We start from the raw sequence: 7,335 nt of genomic DNA, 5'->3' as shown, positions 1-7,335 counted from the left end.
TTGTAAAACTTACGTAAAAAAAGTTAAATTAAAATCGAATTATATATGAACTTTTACTACTAATATACACCATTGTGTTTAATTAAATTTAAAATCGCCAGTACTGGCATTCAATTTTGTTGTAACTGGCGTGAATTGTATGTATGAATGTATATCAATTACTGCCGCAAAAACAATAATGGTATTTAATTTATGCAACCTGCAATCACTTGGCACTACACCAGAGATTGTTAATATGCAAATTACAAATGCAGCGTATTGCCGATTGAATCTAGTTAAATTTGTTCATAGTCTTCCCCAACACCGCACTTCAGTTTGCCTGTACCCAGAAGATAATTTAGGTAGGCCTTCTTAAGTAAAGCCATTCTAAGAGGCCTACCCAAGAAGTGCTGAAAAAGGGCTTCCTTGAATGCCTTCTAGAAAGGCTTATCCATTTACAATTTACGTTAATACATACATTTATATTTAGCATACACATGAATTTCAATAAATATTTAAGTTGTAATAACATATACGTGATATAAACCTTACGGAAATACTTCAAAGATCTATGATTTTTAACCGACTTCCAAAAAAGGAGGAGGTTATCAGTTCGTCGGAATCTTTTTTTTTTATGTATGTTACCGCATAACTTTGGACCACGTCAACCGAGATCCGATCAGTGGATCATGAGATATATATATATATTTTTTTTTTTTATATGGGAGTTGAAGTCGGTTTTTTTTTGCTAAAAATTACTTGTTATAAATTAAAGAAGCAACTTTAAAAGAACTCCCCCAAAAGGCCTTTTGAAGTACGTCCTATAAAAGCCCTTCTGGAAGGCCTTCCATGGGTAGCGAAAAAAGAAGCCTCTCAATTTGTGCCACTCTATACCAAAAACGAAATAATTGTAGAGCGGAAGGCCTCTGGACTTTCAGAAAGGCCTTTCGGAAGGGCGTTTAACTCCTGAAATTATCTACTGGGTAATTAATTATTTTTTTGTCGTCATGCTCATTAAAAGTGTGCAATGGAAATAAGCAAAAAAAAAATTATGCATAGTATCTAGTGATAATCTTCGTTGTTCTGCCTTACTATAAAATATATAAATGGTTGTATGCCATTACTTGTATGCGCCGATAATAAAATATCTTCTTAACAGTCAAGCAGAATGTGAAAAAACGTTCGTGTCCTCAGCCTTGGAATTTTATTATTGATAGTGTTTTAATCAATAAAACGTAGGTTTTAATATTCCTGAAAAAAAGCAAATATTAATTGTAAATAGTAACTTGAATTTTAAATTATTGAAGCGCTTACCAATTAAACCTAATTCAAATATCCTTACTGACACCTTTCTGTAGCTTAACTAGACGCAATTCTGCGGAAGAAATATTATTTTCAATAAATTGAACTTTTGAGTTATAGCTAGAAATTGAACGAGCGAGTTCACAGCACATTTATGTTTTATATTTTTGCTACCAAGCTCACCTGATATGAGGATGATTTTAGTGTTTAGACATCTACTATATACACAATATGTTCAAATCTTCAACGCTAACGCTTTTCAATGACAGTGATCCTGATCGGACCCGCTTTTCAACATCATATACACACGACTATCATAGGCAAAAGAACGCTGTTTAGCAGGTATTTGAGGGTGTGCTTAACTGATAATACGTGTCCAGTATACTTCGAAGCGACCTATCTACGCCTAATCTAACACGATGAGATGGTTTTTTTACAACATTAAAAATTGTCCAAAGATTTGTGAAATATCTGTAGTGAAAGTCCTTCGTTACACATTGATTACCTTCTTTAGCCTTGCACCTACGTACGTAAGTGATAAAAACTGAGTAAGTTTTTAAATGAACACACAGCCTTTCTTCCAATATACTTACCCGTTAGTGCCATTTTTGTCCACTTATTTATTCCATCTTGCAATGCGTTTGTTAACCAGTTTCTATTCAACGAAAGCACTCCTATCAGCTGTTTGCAATTTATTTACAATGGCATCCAAACTATTCTCGGTTTAGTGATGTAAAAAACAAAAGGGGAAGTAAAAAGTACCTAGTTTAAGTAAAAACCGAGTAGCCCAAGGTGTATTCATATAAGGGGGTATTCCCGTCGAAATTAGATTTTCGCTGCCGTTGCACTATTGCGGTCGAGACCAATTTATACAAAGTGGTGTTACTGCCAAGGCGAATTTATACAAATTGGTGTTACTGGCGAATTTAGATTTTCGCCGCGGTACTTCCTAATGTCAAAATGATGTGTTTGTTGTAATATGAATTCGCCTTGTTTACAACAAACACATCATTTTAACATTAGAAAGTAACGCGGCGCAAATCAAAATTCGCCATTAACATCACCTTGTATAAATTCGCCTTGGTTACTGTCGAATTTATATTTTCGCCGACGTGCGTGCGTGTAATTTGTAGTTTTATTTTCTTAGGTGGCCGCTACCACCTTGTGTGCATTCGTCTTGGAGAAGCCATTACTACAGCTCATTCGTGGCAAATTCGTAAGGATCTGTTAATTTTAGATTCTCCGTTTGTTACGTTTCGCCCCGTCCATTATATCCATTGGCGTTTATTTCGCATAGCCAAACGCAGATATCATTGTGGATTTCGACAGAATATCCCTTCTTTAGCTTATTTCATGTACAGAACCCATAAAAAAAGTTAAGGCGTATCGGAGACATGGTATAATTTTTTTACGAAATCCGGCCGACTGAAAAAAGAATGTCTCATATACATATTTTGAATCTTAATCATATAGTATGTGCAGCCCTATGCTGAACAGAAACTACCTGGGAGTTTTCTTTCTTTTCCCTTTCCTCCTATAATGAATATAAATTCCCCAAGGATTATTTCTTTTAAATGGCGGATTTGCGCTGTCAAAAAAGTGTCAAACAGCTCTTTCCTAGTTCGAATTTCCTCCCAAATTTTCGGCGAAAATGCTACTAACTCGGAGTTAATAATTGGAAGATTTCTTTTTCGGGAGAAACGAGTTCCCTGAGAACAAACTCCCCGGGAGTATTCAGAATTGGACTGATAAGGAAACAAAAATGTTCCTCTTCACCTTCCCTCTAACAAATCAAAATAGAGCATTTGTTCACTTAACAACACTACCCTTCAGGTCGCATATTTTTTACTGCCATACCTAAACAAAAGCGTTGGGCGGAGCATTTTCTGACGCCTAGCGTTAGCGCCGAAGTGCCATACCTAAACAAAAGCGTCAACGCTACGTAAAATGCTGAAATAACACCAACAATAAGCATAGGTTTGTTTGTGTGTAACACGAAAATGACAGTTTCGCCGTTTTCTGCAGCCAACTTCAAAATCTAACGCCCTGCCAAAATCGGATTTTCCAACCGCTCAGCGTTGACGCCGCGTTGTTTCGGTATGCTTCATACAAATTGGCTGCGTTTCTTTATACATTCCGGATAATCCCATTTCACAGCCGGAATAAACAGAATGCGTTTGAAATATACGTTAACATATCATCAGGAACGTTCTAAAGAATAAGTAAACAAAAAAGTTTATTCCAAACATTCAGAATGGATAAAGAAATGCAGCAATTGTATGGGCATGAGAATTTTTTGACAGCCAGACAACGCTGACGCTTTTGTTTAGGTATGGCAGTTAACGGCCCTGGGTGAAGTGTTGCCAGATAATATTTGTTTAAAATCTTCCAAGTAATGATAAAATCTTCCAAGGGATGATAAAATCTTCAAAAAACCATGAAAAGTTACTGAACTGGAGGTTCATGAATCCATTACGGGTTTACTTTACCAGTTCACGAAACATACAGTATTTTACTTGTATTTTTATGACTTCATATTATTTAAACATTACTTGTACTTAGGACAATTTCAGATGGCCTACTTAAGTAGAGTTTGTTGATTAACATCCACAATTCATTTTCAGATCATACATTTAATCTGCACTTAAATAAGCAATATTGGTGATATCAATATGAGACATGCAAACCTCTGTTTGTACCGAGATTGATTGGTAGGTTGTTTTATCAATCCCAACAAACAGCAATCAACTGTTCAGCACAAAATGTAAACAAACAATCAAATGCAACAACAATTTCAAGGAGCAAGCAGCAGTGTGCCAATTGTTTGGAACATTTAAACAAAGTTGATCTGAAACCCAACGAAAGATAATAGACATTTTAACAACAATCCACAATTAAATTTAAGCGCCGTGTTAAAATAGGCCCTTACTAATATTACTTAACTTTTCGTTATAATTAATATTCATAAAAATCAATATTAATATCTACCCGTCCTACTTTCACATATGCTACGAAAATTGATGACAAAAACGAAAATTTTTGTTGCCAACTATCAAAAATATATTCAGGCAAAGAACGTATATCTACGTTACTATACTATAAAAACTGCTAAGTACTCAATATTACAAAAACAAACACCATTCCCAATGTTATCACTACTAACATAACTATTTATGTTAACGTTGAGAGCATTGCATGGCATGCAACAGAAAACTATAATCTCCGATGCTGAATAGATTGGTTGCGTCAATGTTTGCTACATTGGATGCTGAAACAGTCGCAACAAGTTCTAGAAAACTTGTTTGCGATGCAGCAACTGGTATCATGACCAAGATGTTCTCGATCGTTAAAAAAATATTTCGTATTGTTCTACCAACTGGGCAACACCTACAAAATGGCCCCTCAAACCGCTGTTGATACCTTGATGCAATAATATAAAGTGGTATCAGTTGTGACAGCTCAATTTGACACTGCCTTAGCTCAGTAGAATAAGAAGAAAAACGGGAATAAATTAATCCCCATTTGGGGGAAAAACATAAAATTTGATATTTTCTTCTAAACAAAATTTAGTTTTTTATAGTATATTCGTAATGCATTGAAATAAAATAAGATAAAATACCTTTTTAAGAAAACAAAATTTGCATACTGAGAAAAAATAAAAAAAATTTTTAGGCAAAGAATTGTTTAAGAAGTAGCACTGTTTCACCTAAGGTAGTCAATATGGCGGAATTAGAGCGAGAAGTTGCCAACCTATAACACCTTGTATTATTGCATCATGTGTTGATACCATTGTTAACAATACAACTAGCCGCCAGCAGGAGTAAACTTGGTAAGCTACGCTGATGACTGCACTATATACTAGTTTATGCGACAGAATTCATGAATTCTTCATTTCATAAATTCAAAAATGGTCCCGTTTATGCATAGTTCGCGAATACATGAATTAAAGTGGCAATGCAATTGCGAGAAACTAAACAGTAGGGTTGTTATTTTTATACCCGAGCGCACTTGTGCACAAGGGTATTATAACTTTGTTCACATAACGGTTGTTTGTAACAGGCAAAACGAATCGAGATAGATATAGACAAATGTATACATAAATGATCAGAATGAAAAGAGAAATCGATTAAGCGGTGACTGTCTGTCCGTCCGTCCGTCCGTCTGTGCACACGATAACTCGAGTAAAAATTGATATATCTTAACGAAACTTGGTACGTGAACTTCTTTTGGGCGTGGGACGGATGGTATTGAAAATGGGCGAAATCGGATAATAACCACGCCTACCTCCCATATAACGGTAATTTTAAGAAATACGAAAACTGCGATATTTTAGTAACTACTGAAGATAATTCTCTCAAAATTGATACTTACAATGAGTTTCAGACGGAAAACATGAATATTATAAATTTTTGGAAAACGGGCGTAGCCACGCCCACTTATGGTTACATGTGTATATCTTGGTAACCGCTGCATCAATTTCTTCCAAACTTGGCACAGTTGTTAGCCTTAGTACAGCATACTAAATGGCTGAAAATTTTAAAAATCGGACAATAACCACGCCTACCTCCCATATAACGGTAATTTTCAGAAAAAAGAAAACTGCGATATTTTAGTAACTACTGAAGATAATTCATTCAAAATTGATATTTGCAATGAGTTTTAGACGAAAAATAAGAATATTACAAAATTTTGGCAAATGGGCGTAGCCACGCCCACTTATGGTTACATGGGTATATCTTGGTAACCGCTGCACCAATTTCTTCCAAACTTGGCACAGTTGTTGGTCCTGGTACAACATACCAACTGGCCGAAAATTTCTAAAATCGGACAATAACCACGCCCACATCCCATATAACGGTAATTTCGAGAAATACAAAATCTTCGATAAATCAGTAAATATTAAAGCTAATTTATTCAAAATTGATGATTGCAACAATTCTTTACCAAGAAATACGTTTATGACAAAATTTTGGAAAATGGGCGTAGCACCGCCCACTTGTGATCACATATATGTATCTCGCTAACCGTTCTAGCAATTTGTACCAAGCTCGGTATGGTTATTATGCTTGCCACATAAAAGCAAACCGTTGAAAATTGTTGAAATCGGACTAAAATTGAGGCCGCTTTTCATATAACGGTAAATTTCAGATATGCTTGAAATTTCAATATTTCGAAATTTAAAGACGCTAATTTACTTAAAATGCATACACCCCGGCTTATCATGTAGCGGTAGCTTTCAGAAAGGTGGAAAACATATATTTAATACTTGCGCCGGGTATTTAATGTTCTTACTTGTTTTGGCCTCCTTTTGAATTTGCAAAAGTCGATGGTACCAGGCAATGAACCATATTATATTTAAATTGGTTATGATATACTTTCAGTTTATTCTATTTGAATTTATTTTATATTTCAACGATTCCACATAACTTTTCCAGTGTTTTAAATCCTGGTTATGCCACTCATGCTTTTTAATCTAAAACTATCCTAACCCTAGTAAACAGCTGTTTGTGAAACGTTGCGTTGCCGGACTTGCACTTCACGATTTCATGAAATGATGCCGAATTCATGGTTAACTTTCGTGTATAACTGAATTCATGAAATGGTGTTTATGCAGCCAATTTTAACCCAAATTCATGAAATGAATTCGTGAATTAGCCTACGCATAAACGTAGTAATAATGGAAACTGGCCCAAACATCGACAGACTTTGCGATCAAATAACCGACTATCTCACCGATCTTTCCAACTTCTTCACTGCAAGGATCCTCCAAATCTCAGCCGTAAAATCCACCAGCACACTATTTACAACCTGGACCAAGGAGGTAGGGTTAGAACCGGACGTCTTCGTCGATGGCGCCAAAATACCGACGACTAATCACCCTAAAATCCTAGGAGTGACGTTCGATAGCCTTTTCTCCTTCTCCGCGCATGCCACAGCCACATGTAAAAAAACCCCGGGCCAAGAAAAAAAGTCCCCAGATCGCTAGCCGGCAGCACCTGGGGAACTGACAAAGAAATTCTGCTCGCGACTTACAAGGCAATTGGCCGGTCAGTG

At 35.9% G+C, this 7,335-nt stretch overlaps 1 long non-coding RNA gene across 2 annotated transcripts; it reads right to left on the bottom strand.

The window, feature by feature from the left end:
• Positions 1-1,031: 1,031 nt before the first annotated feature.
• Positions 1,032-1,961, bottom strand: LOC118739969. 2 transcript variants are annotated; one of them, XR_004993079.1, is made up of 5 exons: positions 1,875-1,961; positions 1,787-1,803; positions 1,465-1,752; positions 1,294-1,354; positions 1,032-1,230 (listed from the first exon to the last, which is right to left on the bottom strand). It is a non-coding gene; the product is annotated as an uncharacterized LOC118739969 (long non-coding RNA). The 2 variants fall into 2 exon arrangements; XR_004993080.1 differs by having other exon boundaries at positions 1,465-1,692.
• Between the last annotated feature and the right edge of the window lie 5,374 nt (positions 1,962-7,335).

This window comes from Rhagoletis pomonella, unplaced genomic scaffold, assembly GCF_013731165.1.
Source record: "Rhagoletis pomonella isolate Grant_MI unplaced genomic scaffold, Rhpom_1.0 Rhpom_scaffold_00005, whole genome shotgun sequence".
Taxonomy (NCBI): Eukaryota; Metazoa; Arthropoda; class Insecta; order Diptera; family Tephritidae; genus Rhagoletis; species Rhagoletis pomonella.
This window is presented reverse-complemented; position numbering and strand designations above follow the sequence as displayed.